This window comes from Mustela erminea, chromosome 4, assembly GCF_009829155.1.
Source record: "Mustela erminea isolate mMusErm1 chromosome 4, mMusErm1.Pri, whole genome shotgun sequence".
Lineage (NCBI taxonomy): Eukaryota > Metazoa > Chordata > Mammalia > Carnivora > Mustelidae > Mustela > Mustela erminea.
The window spans coordinates 75592640-75608074 of NC_045617.1; the positions used below are offsets into that span (position 1 = coordinate 75592640).

The following is a 15435-nucleotide window of genomic DNA, read 5'->3' on the forward strand; positions in this document are numbered from 1 at the left end:
CAAATCATATGCAGTATTTCAGTTTTATTGATTCAATAACCAAAATTTTGAACATCAATTTAAAAGAACAATATGAATTTTTAGAAGGACTTCTGAGGGTGCTTTTAAAATAACAGTACACAGTAATCATAGTAATGGTGAAAGTTTCATTTGATAATACACATATTTGTGAATCCATCCTCTGTGGGAGGCCGCAATAAGGCTTGAGACAAGAACCAAACTAGGCCCTGACTTGTGCCTCCTTTAAAGTCCGAATAACCTAACAAAGGTTTAGGACAGGAAAAGTTGAGTAGCACTGAGAAAGGGTCTGTGCTATGTGTTGTGCGCTCGCCTATGTGACTTCCCACACGCTTGCTAAACAAATGAGAACAATTCGGTTGGGGTCATAAGTTCATGTCTGGTCCTTGCTGCCCTAGTACAGCCCATAAATTACTTTCAGGTTTGCTGTATCAATACAGAAAATTGTACTGACATTAGCCATTTGGCATCACGAGGTCTGCTTATAGTCAAGTGTGAAACTTATTATGGGAACTTGTGGTTGTTTAACTAGACATAGATGTATTGCTTCTCCTATTGTAATATCACTATATATATGCCCTTAATGCTTTGAGTAAAGTTAGCACTGTTGGACATCCTCCTCAGTGCTCCTCCTGCCCCCACCTCTCCACTTCTCGAGTTCTTTTCTTCATCCTCTTACCCTCACGTTCCTGGTCGATTTGTCATGCCAGCCACAACGATCCTCTATCCATCTGTCCATCCATCCATCCATCCACCTACCATCCATCCATCTACCTACCTACCTACCTACAAACCATCTATCTACCTGTTTACCTACTACCATCCATCCATTCACCTACCTACCTACCTACCTACCAACCTACCAATCTACCTACTGGAGAGTTTCTAGGCGACGATGACTATTTTGAAGAAGTAATAACTAAACAAGGGGCACTACAATGACTGCCACCATAGCAGGCACTTAATAAATGATAACTGAATGAACTGAGAAAGAAAAGTGTCCCAAGTGGTTGGCAGGACATTCGGTACTGAAGATCATTAGGCTGATTATAGGTTTAATGTCCTTTCCCTCCCAGTAGCTGACTCTTGGCAGGTAAGCCTTAGCTCATAGGGAGGTAGAAAAAATCTGGGCTTTGACTTCACGAAGCCCTGTGTTTTAATTCCGGCTCTACAAGCTACATAGAAAGAGGTTACTTCTTGCTTCGATTTAGATGTTACTTACATGAGAATAAAAATGTGATAACATAGATATGGTGCCTAACCCATTGTTGGGCACTTACTGAGTCAGATCAATATAATATTGATTCCATCTATCCCTTTCCCTTTCCCCACCTAAAAATGTGAGAAATGCAATGCCTGATAAATGTAACTGCACACCCTCTGACCACTGGGTGGTCCCCATTCCTATGTTTTCATATGGTTAATTCTTGGTTGATGCTAAACTAGAGAGTGCCTTCCTAGGCAAGGACTAGTTTGTGGTCAGGTGCATATGAACATCTCTGGTCCAGGGTTACTAACAAATCCTTATGGGCCAATAGAAGCAAAACTTGTTTTTCCTGCTATTGGCCACTTCATCTTTTTAAATTATATTAATTTTTTTTCTTTTACCTGACAGTCCAGTAAGAGTAAATCCAGATTTTGTGGGACCTGAAGATTATCCAATTTGAGGGGCCCTCTTAAAGGAGAAGAATGTAAATTACAAGTACAGTTGACCCTTGAACAACAGGAAGGTTAGGGGCAATGAGTAAAAAAATCTGCCTGTAACTTTTGACTCCCCCCAAAATTTGCTAATAGCCTACCGCTGACCAAAAATCTTACTGATAACATAAACAGTTGATTAACACGTATTTTATATATTATATGCTGTATTCTTACAATAAAGTAAGCTATAGAAGAGAAAATGTTACTAAGAAAATCACAAGAAAGAAAAAATACATTTACAGTGAATCTGCACAGTTCAAACCTATGTTGTTCAAGAGCCAACTGTACAAGTTAAATACAAGGCCTAAGAAGGGGCTTGTACAGGTGAGGGTCTCTGGGACTTAAGGTCCTTAGCTTCCTGATAATTTCTCATCTAATCCAGCACTTCCCCTCTCTTCTGCCTGTTTCTGTGAACAATTCTGAAGAACCATTTCTGTTACCACAACCATTTCATAGTCATGCCATTCAGAAATAATAGAGGCCAAAAGTTCTAGTGGACCCTTGAACTATTTCTGATCCTTCTTCAGATCCCTGAGCACTAGGAGAAATCCTGTTCAAAGACAATTGATGACCACCCAAAATAAAGGTTACTTCAAGTCAACTCAGCTTTTTGATTGTATGTTGTATATGATCTTTTTTTTTTTAAAGATTTTATTTATTTATTTGACAGAGAGAGATGACAAGTAGGCAGAGAGGCAGGCAGAGAGAGAGAGGAGGAAGCAGGCTCCCCGCTGAGCAGAGAGCCCGATGCGGGACTCGATCCCAGGACCCTGAGATCATGACCTGAGCCGAAGGCAGCGGCTTAACCCACTGAGCCACCCAGGCGCCCTGTATATGATCTTTAATGGAAATAAGGACACTTAATGCATTTCCTGGTCACACAGCATAGTGTTGTATGTGATCTATAAAGGGAAAAGGACTAATATTTGTTTAGAGCCCATTAATGTGCCAAGAATTGTACATAGATTAGCACTGTTAAGTCTCATAACCGCACCTGAGACTGGCGTTCTTATTCCTAACCTGAGATAGGAAAAGTAATCTACTTGAGTGAATGGAGAAAGGATTTTGATTCGTGTCTCTTTCTTTATTATGCTAAGCAGACTTTTATAAACTTAAAGTTAAAAAAGGGTCAATAGTGTCCTTTGCTAACTGACAGCACAATCTTTGTGCTAGTCAAACAAACGTGTGTGTTCTCACACACAAGGCATATCTTGAGTCTTTCAGCTTGTTTTAGCTGCTCTCTGGACCGATTTACATTCTTCCTGTAACACAATATCAAAACTTTTTGACAGGAGACATGTACTAATAACAAGACAAGCTTGTCACTGACGTTCACTTGGCTCGAAATTTCACATGAAATTGTCACTGCCATTTTATCTCTGCTTTTTGCTTCATTGGGTTCTAAAATCTTTACGTGGCATATCTTATTTCCTTTAAAGAGTGAAGACTATAATTTCTAGTCTCTTTGAACAGTCTTTCCTTCTCTCTCTCTCTTTTTAAAGATTATATTGTAAGGAATATCTACATCCAATATTGGGCTTGAACTCACAACCCCAAGATCAAGAGTCTCATATTCTACTGACTGAGCTAGCCAGCCTCCTCTTTCCTTATTGCTAAAATGATATCTGTATAGAACAGGCAACTAAAATATTATTAGTCCAATAATCTTTCTGCACAGGGACTGATGAAATTCTTTTTTTTTTAAAGATTTTATTTATTTATTTGACAGACAGAGATCACAAGTAGGCAGAGAGGCAGGCAGAGAGAGAGAGGAAGGGAAGCAGGCTCTGCTGAGCAGAGCCTGATGTGGGGCTCAATCCTAGGACCCTGAGATCATGACCTAAGCCGAAGGCAGAGGCTTTAACCCACTGAGTCACCCAGGTACCCCTAAAATTCCAAACTCTATAGTAAACTTGTACATTGCAGGATTATATGGTTTTAAAGATTAATTTGAATATCTTACACAAGACAAGCAATGATTTAATTATGAAAAAGTGGTTTCAACCTTTAGTACACAGTGCTTCCTTTAATACTATTGTAACTATCTCTTGATTATACATATTTTACAATTTGATAATTACAGAGAAATGAACTGACACAGCGCAAATTAATGTGCAACAGGAGACATTACTTTTCACATGTGCTAAGCAAGTTGCAATTTTGAATTCCTAACACTCAGGGGATGATAAATTTCATGTGCTAAATGAGTGCCCTAAGTATATCATTAAAGGTTAGCCTTTGACAACGTCATCTTTGTTTTTAGAATATAAAGCCTGAAAATATGCTTTAAAAAATATTTACATAAAGTACATTTTATTTCTCAAAGAAGCTATTTTTACTTGGTATTATAGTTTCAGAACATTCGTCATTTTATCTCTGCTACAAAACGAATTAATTTAGCATCAAAATTCTGGTTTTGCTTAGAGATGGAGACAAGGTATGACAGACAAGAAACTCTTAATCTTTTAAATCAAACTGACTACTCACTCATAAAGCACAACTCTCATTTGATTTGTGATGACTCACAGGGTTTCTTCTCTCCCTTTATAATAAGTGAATGGCTGATACTTAAAAAGTTAAATATTTAAACATTAAATGTTACTTAGACCTCTCTACACTTAAAATTCATGAGATATGAATATGACACATATTTCTTTAAAAAGACCTTGAGGGGTGCCTGGGTGGCTCAGTCAGTTAAGCATCTGCCTTTGGCTCAGGTCATGATCTCAAGATCCTGGAATCTTGAGCCCAGCATAGTTGGGCTCCCCACTCAGTAGAAAATCTGCTTCTCCTTCTCCCTCTGCTCCTTCCCACACCCTCCCCACTCGTGCTCTCTCTCTCTCTCTCAAATAAATACAAAATCTTTAAAAAAATAGAAAGAGCTTGATATTAAATCCACTTTATAGTTGGGCAGAAATGACAACATGGACCTTTTTTGAGTCTATGACATTCCTCATAGGGCTAATACATTCACACCTATAATAAGATATTAATTATGAAAGCCATACACATATGTACATTAGTATCTGCCATCCTCAAGTTGTTTATATTTTGTTTAGTAAAATGCCTACAAAGTATCGAAAAAATACAACTAGAATCCAGCCATTAACTTTCATATAGATTCTATTTAACCAAAAGGTGGAAGAATAACAATAAATGAACTGTTAAGTATTTAACTTAGTTTATAATTATACCAGTACACCTCCCCAGGGTGCCTGCGTGGTTTAGTCTGTTGAGAGTCTGGCTCTTAGTTTTGGTTCAGGTTGTGATCTCATGGGTCCTGAGATCAAGTCCCATATCAGGTTCCTTGCTCAGTGGGGAGCCTGCTTCTCCCTCCCCCTCTTCCTGCCACTGCCCCTGCTTGTATGCTCTCTCTCTCTCTCTGACAAATGAATAAATAAAAACATCTTTTTTTTTTTTTTTTTTTAAAGTGAACATATATACAAAGCCTTCAAAGATCTGGTAAAAGTATTGTGAACCTAGAATTCTTGCCCAACTATAAAATAAATAATATGTGAGGGCAGAAATAAAACATTTCCAGAGATGCTAAGACTCCTCTGTACCTTCTCTCCGGCCACCAATTAAGGAAGCACTTTAGTAAGCAAATGAATGTGAAATTCAAAAAAAGACCATTTAAGGACATACAAAAAATGTTGCAAGAAATCTCAGAGAAAAAGCTGGCAAGCAATTGGTCCAATTTAGACTAGAAAGTCAGCTGGTTTAAAGAACATCTCCAAAAAACCCACAATGGAATACACACCAAGCCCTTAAATTCCTGAGGAGTAAATATTCAGTAACATGATAATTAAAGTGGGCATTTCCACTCTCAATAGAGGAAAAAAAGAAACAATGAGAACTTTCAGGAAAAACAAAACAGAAGGAATGTAATTTCAAATATGGAGTGTAACAAAATACGGCACAATTAAGTAACTGATAGTGAGCAAGCATGCTAGAGGCATTTTTCCTAGAAGTTGCGAACTCACAGAAAAAACAATGTAATCCTAATTCCATAATTATATGTTTTTGATTGTGGAAATACCCAATTGGTTTTTAAATGTTAGAATCATCCTTTAGGGAAAAAAACAGAGGTATTAAATACTATATTAGAATAGAATATGAATGTTATTAAATTTAACAATATAAAAACAAAGTTACATCTTACAGAGAATGGGAAATATGGAAGAAGCAAAAAGAACTACAGGAGGGCAACATCCTCATAAATCATCTTAAGTTGTCAGGTTATTGAATAGACATTTGAGTACATTATTTAAAGGTAAAAGATAATCAAAAAAAGAACTAAAGTAATAACTATCAAAAATTAGAAGGAGAAAAAAAATTGGAAGGAGAAGAAAGGAAGGGATTACATAAGTGAAATGAGTGGTCACCTCAATGAGAGTAGACTACATTGCAAAAACAAGTAAGATGTTGACTGCAAAATTATTTGATGTCTCCTGCTCTGTTAGCTCTTTTTTTTTTTTTTTTTTAAATATTTATTTGACAGAGAAAGACACACAGAGAGAGGGAACAGAAGCAGCAGGGGGCGGGGGGTGGGGAGCAGGAGAGGGAGAAGCAGGATGCCGAACTCGATCCCAGGACCCTGAAAGTGTGACAGGAGCCGAAGGCAGATGCTTAATGACCGAGCCACCCAGGTGCCCCTCTGTTAGCTTTTTGAAGCCAATATTCTGTCTGATAACTTTAGTTGTCTTCCAATGCACTGGTTTTCTTTGTTATAGAGAATTTCATATATACTTCAAGTTAAATCTTAATGACTGATTCATGATGACAAAGATTTTTTAAAGATTTTATTTATATACTTGAGAGAGAGAGCATGAGCGGGGGATGGGGGATGGGGAGGGACAGAGGGAGACAGAGAAGCAGACTCCCGCTGAGCAGGGAACCCCGACAGTGCTCAATCCCAGCGTTCTAGGATCATGACCTGAGCCGAGGCAGACAGTGAATCAACTGAACCACCCAGGTGCCCCAACAAAGACTTGGAAGAAGAGCGTAGAGTACTGTCCAAAGCTTATTTCCCAGGTGAGAAATGTACTATAATTTAGCCCCTAATTTTCTTCCTGCTTCTTCCCCATACTTCCTGCGACCCCATGTCAATGTTCTCAAAAATCTTCTGATGCTAATTCTGCCAAAGGCTCAGGTGTCTTCCCATCCTGATAAATCCTTCCTGTAATTCTACTCGATCTTCTGACCATTGATTACCTTCTTACTTCCATCTTTCCAAGGTTCTTAAAAGGATATACTCACTGCTTTTCTTATTCACCTCTTAATCCTTCGGTTGACGGCATCCCCACGTTACTGAAATATCCAGATCGGTTGTCTTTCTCCAGAAAAGATTCATTCATTCATTCACTCATTCATTCATTTACTCAATAAGTATTTTTTGTTCATTAATAAATTATGACATGGCTCCTGCGCTTAAGGAGTTTGTCATCTGAAGTGTAGACAGACATTAGTCAATAGTACAGATAAATGGTCATCTGCAACCTAAGGCAAATGCCATGAAGGAAAAGGAGAAGGTATGAAGAGAATACTGAATAGGAGGAGTTTGGTCTGGTCTGAGGGTCAGAAGAAGCTTCTCCAAGAAAGTGACATTGATCTGAGAAATGAAGGACAAGTAGCAGTTCACCAACTAAGAGGCCTCAGACATAGGGAGTGCATTTCTAGCCCAGCATCTTCATGACACCATATCCATGAAATGAGAAGCACACTGCATCAGCCCTGTCACAGCATTCCTCATTCTACATTTTAAAACTCTTATGTGTATTCTTCTGCTCAAATGCTCTACTCTCCCACTTGATAAGATCAAAAGGGCCCTAGATCATGTACATCTTGTCTGTTCTTTTATTAAAGAAACTTGCACAGGTCCTGTCACATAGGCATGTTCTCAATAAATATTTACTAAAAGAACAAATGAATATTATCCATGGCCCTCTAATTGCCAAACCCAATAAATACGTCTTTTTAAAAGACTTATATATTTATGTGTGTGTGAGAGAATGTGTGTGGGTGGGGAGAGGGGCAGGGAGAGAGAGAGAGAATGTTTAAGCAGATTCCTGACTGAGCGTGGAGCCTAACTCTGTGGGTCTTGATCCCACGATCCTAAGATCATGCCCTGAGCTTAAACCAAGAGTCTGGCACCCAACTGAGCATCCAGGTGCTCCAATAAACATCTTTTAAATTCTTATCTTGTGGTATATCTTAGTAGCATTTAACTGGTTGATCACTACTTCCTTCTGACCGTTGGTATACTCTTCCTTCAATGCCACCTTTTTTCCAGGTTCTCTTTTCTCTCACAGGTTCCCATTTCTTCACTTATCCCTCAGTTCTACCCATGACTCACATACTCTTTGGGGGATACTCTTTCATATTCAAAGAGTTCCAGCTTCCCTCATTTCTTCACTTACACCTTGGACCTGCTTTTGAGCAGCAGACTCATGTAACAACTATTTGTGGGTCATATATACCTATACGCCTGACAGCCGTTTCAAAGTCAAATAAGCAAAACCAAACTCATCATCATTTCATGACCTCATCCCAACAATGACAAAATAAAGCTAGGTTGAACTTCATTATTCTTAGTTTATGGTATCACCATCCATTTAGAACAAAAGTAAATATTTGATGGTTATTCTCTTCTTACATCGAACATCCACATATAATCATCAAGGTCAGGCAGGTTTAGCCACAAGATATTTTATGTAATCCTTCTCTTCTCTAGTCTCTTGACCACTGGCTTAGCTCATGCTGTCATCACTTCCTTCTAGATGTCTACAACTACCCTCGCAGGATCAACAGCAACTAACCCAAAATATAAATTGGACACCATGCCCCTGCCTACCGCTTTTCAGTGTGGAGGCTAAAATCCAAGTTTCTTGACTTTGCATGTGAAACCCAGACTTCTGTTTCCTTCTACAGCCCCACCTTTCACCACTTCCTTCTATGAACTTTACTCTCAGGGAACCACAAAGTGCTTGTGGCTGCTGCACAGAGTACACATTTCCTGGCTCTGTGCCCTTGTATTTTTAATTGTAATAATCTCACTCCTGGATACCTTTTATCATGCCCCAATCCATCCAATAATCCTCAACAACCTAGCTCTCCCTGGATTCCTCAAGATGAATGAGCTATCCATTAACCATGAACCTCCTAATAATACTCTACGCAAAGCTCTACTGGAGTGCAACAGTGTTTGATCATTGTCAATGTAATGGCTGTGTCTCCCCTTCTGTGAGTGTCACCAGAAATTAAAAAACACGTTTTGCAGAGCATATAACGGACTCTCACTAAAAGTCCTTATGTGTAGGAAAGAAAATTGGCATTTATCCATTCAACAATTTTCTATTTTGGATGCAAAATATAGCCACTAATTTATTTTATTTTTAAAACATTTTTAATTTAAATTCAATTTAATTAACATATAGTGTGTTCTTTGTTTTAGAGGTAGAATTTAGTGATTCATCAGTGCTCATCATAACAAGTACCCTCCTCAATCCCCACACCCAATTGCCCCATACCCATCCACCTCCCTGCCAGCAATCCTGTTTGTTTCCTATAGTTACAAGGAGTCTCTTATGGCTTGCTTCCCTCTCTGTTTTCATCTTTTCTTATTTTTCCTTCCCTTCCCTTAAGTTCATCTGTTTTGTCCTTAAATTCCAGAAGAAAAAAATAAATAAATAAAAGGCATCCAAATCCTCAAAGAAGAAGTCAAACTTTCACTCTTCACAGACAACATGATACTCTGTGTAGAAAACCTAAAAGACTCCCCCAAGAAATTGCTAGAATTGATAGAGGAATTCAGCAAAGTTGCAGGATATAAAATCAGTGTACAGAAATTAGCTGCATTTCTAGACACTAACAATAAGGCCCAAGAAAAAGAAATCAAGGCATCTATCCCATTTACAAGTGCACCAAAACCCATAAGATACTAGGAATAATCTTAACCAAAGAGTTAAAGGATCTGTAGCCACTATTTTACATAGTGACAAGTCATATAGTGCAATGCAGAAAAAATAAAGCACTTTAGGGGCATATTACCTATTGAGGTAGGGGAATGTAATTATGAGAGGCTGAATGTTGCTAGAAGGCATGAAGGGAGAGAACAGGCCATGCAGATAGCTGGGGAAAGAATATTCCAGACAAAGGGAAGAACAAGTGTGGAGACCCTGAGAGGGAACATGCTCGATGCTTCCAAAGGAAAGCAAGGAAGGCAATGTGGCTAGAGGAGCATGAATGAAGGAGAAGATGAGGTCTGAGGAACGATAGGGTGAAGTGTGCCCAGAACACAGCAAGTCATATGGTCATTACAACCTCTTGTGCTGTGTGAGATGGGAGCCATGACAAAGATATTTTATTTTTTGAATGGAGCACAGTTTGAAAGCCCCTGCATGTGTATTTGTAGGGGTGTGTGAAATGCTAAGAAACTGTAGGATTATCTCTGAGAACCATTAATACTCCAAATTCTTTCTTCAGCAACCACAGGACCACATAGCTACAGCTCAGATATTAGAGCCTGCAGACATAGCTTTTGAGCTAATTTTATGTGAACAGGAGTAAATTAATCATTTTTTCTGAATCAATGCATTCTTGCCTACAGCATCCTATTATAAGATTTCAGAGAGTAAAATATTTGAAAGGAAATATCATGACAAGTTAATTCCCTTAATTCCAAATTCACAATAAATTATGAATGAACATAATTCACTTTCCCCTGTCTGCTTTTTGGTCCGGTTACTTACCCTCACTGAAACAGTCTTTACATCTTGAAATGGTGGTAATTACCCCTTCCTCACTACTTTCTTTGGAGACTTAAATGAGACCACAAATGTAGCTTATGTACTACTGAGCCTATCATTTTATTATTATTGCGTATTACCTTAAAGTTTTATCCAAAGGCATTTAAGACTTCATTACAATTTAAATCTAAAGTATATATGTGAAATTGCCTACAAAATGTGTTTACTCATTTGTTTTGTATTGTACAATCTATGCTTCTTAATTTTTAGGTGTGCATCTCACTTTTCATCTTCTTTGGATTAGCAGTTCTTTTTGTCATTAACTCAAGTTTAATATGTAATCTGCTGTAAGACAGTCTCAAAATTAAATTTTACATGAAACTGAATAGATATTTTAATACTTTCAACAAAACTGGAATCCCTTACTTGATTTAAACTAAAAATGATCACAAACCAGACTTAGTTTTGTTGTGACTATGTTCAAGAAAGACATTTTAAAATTAACATATATTTTCTGTAGGCTAAGAATTTATATGAGACAGAAAACACATTTTTAACATAATAAATAGTGTTTGCTTCAGCAGCACATACATTAAAATTTAAGATAAAAAAATAACGTTGGGCTGGCTGGATGGCTCAGTCGTCTGAGTGTCTGATTCTTGATTTTTTGGCTCAGGTGATGGTCTTAGGGTCACAAGATCCATTGCTAGTGGGTCTCCCCACTCTGTGGAGGTCCCTCTGCCCCTCCTCCCACTCTGGTGCATATGCACATGCATACTCACACACACACACTTTCTCAAATAAATAAATAAATAAACAAATCTTTAAAAAAAGATGAAAATATTGTCTCATAAGTGGAGAACAGTATGAATTAAGAAGCAATGAGATTTAAATAAAAATGGCTAGATAAAGTTAATCTTACTATGCTGCTATTAATATTTTATAAAAATGTCTTATAAATAAATAACTTGCAGAAATGTTTATATATTTTTACCTTACTATGAAAAAAAAATCCCACCATGAATAAGCCTCTTACACACGGGAGAAAAATATTTCATAGTAATTCTGGTCATCTGCCAAAATTCAATTATAAACAATAATTTTGACTTCTCGGCATAAGTCAAATCTCTTCATAATATTATACCATATATTAAACTGGTCTTTCCACTTGAGCAAATGGTAAAACCTCACTATGGGAGACATAACATTTATAAGTGAAGTTATTTTATTTGGAATGCTAACTAAATGCTAACTAAAATAATGAATTTATAGATTATCAAACTGTGTTTGAATGGGTACCTTTTATAAAAGCATAATCTTTTAACACCCCTTTATAAGCACAGACTTTTTTTGAAAAATCAGCAGCAGCAAGATTAGGGAGTTAAGAGGAGAGACTTTTTTTTTATGTTTCCTGTTTTTATTTAAATTCTAGTTAGTTAACATATAGTGTAATATGAGTTTCAAGAGTAGAAATCAGTGATTCATCACTTACATACAGCACCCAGTGCTCATTCCAACAAGGCTTTCCTTATTACAGCCCATCCCCCACCTATCTCTCCTCCATTGCCCCTCAGTTTGTCTTCTACAGTTAGGGTCTGTTTTATAGTTTGCCTCTTCTCTTCTTTTTTCTTTCCCCTGTGTTCATCTGTTTTGTTTCTTAAATTCCTATACAGAGTGAAATCATATGGTATTTGTCTTAGAAAAGAGTATTTTATATATATTAATTTAACATATGGTTAGAGAAAAATTACAAATCACTGGGTAGGAGGAGAAATATTTATTAAACAATTAGGTCAGTTAGTCATAATTTGGAAAAAATAGTATAGGTATTTGATGCATAGGAAACATCAAAATAAGTTATGGTGAGATTAAGGAGTTAAAATATTAAACTATTTAGAAATTAGCTAGTTAAAAGAAAAGGAAAAAATGAACTATTTTATCAAACTTCTGGTTGATAGATAACTTTCAGAGCTTAGGAAAAAAATATTTACAAAAAGTAGGTAAATATATAAAATATGTGTATAAATATGATGTGTGTTTGTGTATCCACCCAAAAAAAAGGAATGATATATTTGGTCCAACTAAAATTTTAAAAAATAAACACATAATTTTAAAAAAAGTAAAAAAAAAATAAAGTAAAATACAAAACAAACCCCAAACTATCATTGACATAAAAATAAAGTAACAAAAGATAGGAGAAGAAAATGCCGGAAAAGGAGTTAATACTTCCAAACAAAGAGTTCATATAATCTGATACAAAAAATATGCCCTGACCTGATGCATACAAATGGGCAAAGAATATCCACAGAAAGTAAAGAAGGATATTACAAATTAAAAAGTACATGAATTTATATTTGATGTAAAAGCAAACAAGGAGATTCAAAATACAGGAACAAAATACTTTTAACCCACTAAAATAGCATTTTAAAAATACTTGAAATGGTAATCAGAAATGTTTATATAGAAACAGGTCCTCAGATTTTTCTTGTGGAATTATAAATTTCAATCTTTTATAAAAGCAAATTGGTAATACATACCAAATGCTAAAAACACTGATATCGTTTAATTCAGTGAGTCTATCTTTAGATATATAAGCTTTTAAAGATCCAAAATAGGGAGAAAAAGATATATTCAAGATGAACACCATCAACTGGTTATATAGAAAATATATATATTAGGATATATATATTTTATATTTATACATTTTATGTTATTTGTTTTTTAAATTGAAGTCATTTAATGTATATATTTTCACTTGTTAGTTCAACACTGATTTCCACTATACATGCACAGCCATTTAGTTTAACTTGCTTCATATTTATTTACTTTCCAACAGGCTATATTTATAAATTTTAAAGGATTATTTATGAAAGTAAAGCCCTGGAGTATAAGACAAACATTAAGTCACTGAGGAATATCCCCTCATGGATTTCTGTTCTAAGAACAGACAGGTTTCATGAGGGGAAAATAATTTTAAGGTCCAACAACAAAATCACAGTTAAGAAAATGCAAAGATATAAAATTGTATGCGTCAAAGAAAAGGAAAACTGAACCATTTCTACTCAAAAGAAGCCCTAAAATATGACTTAAATTGACATGAATTGTAGGGAGCTGAATCTCACCAGAAACTAGATTCTCTGCTACACACCAGTCATGTAAATGGATTCCGTGTTTCCTTGGCTCCTTTCTTTTCAGCTGTTTAAAAGTGAATTCCTTTCCAAGCCCCAACATTTTAGCAATTACTTCAAAAAGCAACCAGCCTGTATGCTTTCTCTTAACTGTGACCTGTCTTTGTTAAAACTGTGAGAAGTCGTCAGTGCATTCGGGAACTCCTTCCAGTTGGTTGTTTTTTCCTCTCTATCAGAGTCCATTTAGTGTTAGATTGAAGGATTAGGGTAACCCGTGTATGTTTTAATGTATTACCTCCGTTCATTCAGAATGTCCCCAACATACAATGCTGCATTGCTCATTCAGCATACAGTCTTGGAGCCAGGCTAACTGGTAATTGTTTTCACAGCTTTCCAGAGAAATATAAAGTATACTTTCAAAGAAAGTGCTCCATAGAATGACTTAACAGCACTCCTGAATTCCTGGTCTTTATTTAGTTGAAACTGAGTAGCAGCTGAGATACACCGGAAAGGCCAGAGCAAGGGGGGAAAGACCTCATGTTCTCATTGTTCTTCTGTGGATGAAAAATAAAAGTGTACTGAGCAGTTGGTGCTGTGATCTGGAATAACCTTAAAATCAAAAGAATAACTGTGGATGAATTTGCCTCCCAAAGGGAAAATGAAGAAAGCTTTAGCTCAAAGTTCTTTAGATATCCTTTTAAGAAAGCCGGGTCATCAAAACTATTTCAAAATTTTTTTCAACTATTAAGAATGCAACATGTTCTTTCAGATGATACTTTACTTACTATATGTATAAACTTGTACATGAACCGAATATAGTGAATCTGTGCATTATATTTATGCTCATTAATATGCTTCAGAATTTACTGCTTCAAGTTGGATTTACAATGATTAATTTTAAACCATTTTCTGAGAACTCAAACTTTATTTATCTGGTGCTAAATCTCCAGAAAGGAATTGCAGAAGGATTTCTAAAGATTAATTTGGCAAAAAGTGGAAAACATACATGGTAGAGTATACAGATGCCCTCTATATACATATATATACATATAGTTTTCTGAAGTGAGCTTTGAGAGAAAAAAAAAAAAAAACCTCCAAATTTCAACAGATCTCTACCATGTAAGTATCAAATCCACTGTTTTGGGGCTGGATTTACTTGCTGATTTCTCTGTAGGTGAGTCTTCCCTGCCTGCTGGCACAGTTGACTTTCAACATCTAACTCTCAGCTCAAATACCTGTTAACTCATGATTTCCTGCCTGATAAAAGAAAAATGAAAAATGGGATTCATAAAATCCCCAAGTCCTGACTTCAACTATTAGCTTCTACAATTTACAGAAAGCATATGATCAGCTTACTATAATCCTAAAGTGATAAGCAATGGAAGGGGAAAGAAAAGCAAAGGACTGCAAAGTTTCAGAGCTTACCTAAATGAGAAGTAATTACAGTGCACATGACAAACTAGAAATAATACTTTTATACCATTTCCATGCTAACTTTTCCCTATATACACATCCCCATTTTTAAATGGAAAATAAAATCTTTGAAGTTTAAAATCAGTAATTATATGAGGCCTCCTTAAATTGTGAAGAATTATGCAAGTAAGAAGAATATACATTTTTTATATATAATATGTTCCATTTAGTTAGGTAATATAATTACTCTTCTAAAATGAAATAGCAAATACCCTTTTTCTCCACACCTGCGTTAAGCAAGTCATGCATGTTGGGGCACCTGGGTGGCTCAGTTGGTTAAGCAACCAACTCTTTTTTTTTTTTTTTTTTTAAAGATTTTATTTATTTATTTGACAGAAAGAGATCACAAGTTCCCCGCTGAGCAGAGA

General features: G+C 36.2%; 1 protein-coding gene across 1 annotated transcript in view; it reads right to left on the reverse strand.

The window, feature by feature from the left end:
* RNF217 (ring finger protein 217) overlaps window positions 1–15435 on the reverse strand; it is a 140609-nt gene that overhangs the window by 19291 nt on the left and 105883 nt on the right. The window lies entirely within an intron of this gene.